The following is a 234-nucleotide window of genomic DNA, read 5'->3' as shown; positions in this document are numbered from 1 at the left end:
AAAAGGTCAGAGTCTGGCCTTTAGGGAAATGATCACGCACCATGTCCTCATGAATCATCATGGCAGCTTATAACTAAGTGTGTGTTTGTTCCCATATGTGCTTATTAGTGTGTTTGCTTCTGACTGTATGAGTGTGTGTCCAGTGTACTGATGAATGAAAAGCACTTTTCTTGGAGTTCAGAGGTTAAATTCCTTCACTGGAAACATTTAGACACTCAACCTTCTTTCGGGCAC

Source organism: Morone saxatilis, unplaced genomic scaffold, assembly GCF_004916995.1.
Source record: "Morone saxatilis isolate NCDOM2014 unplaced genomic scaffold, NCSU_SB_2.0 Contig15, whole genome shotgun sequence".
Taxonomy (NCBI): Eukaryota; Metazoa; Chordata; class Actinopteri; family Moronidae; genus Morone; species Morone saxatilis.
Note: the sequence above shows the minus strand (reverse complement) of the source record.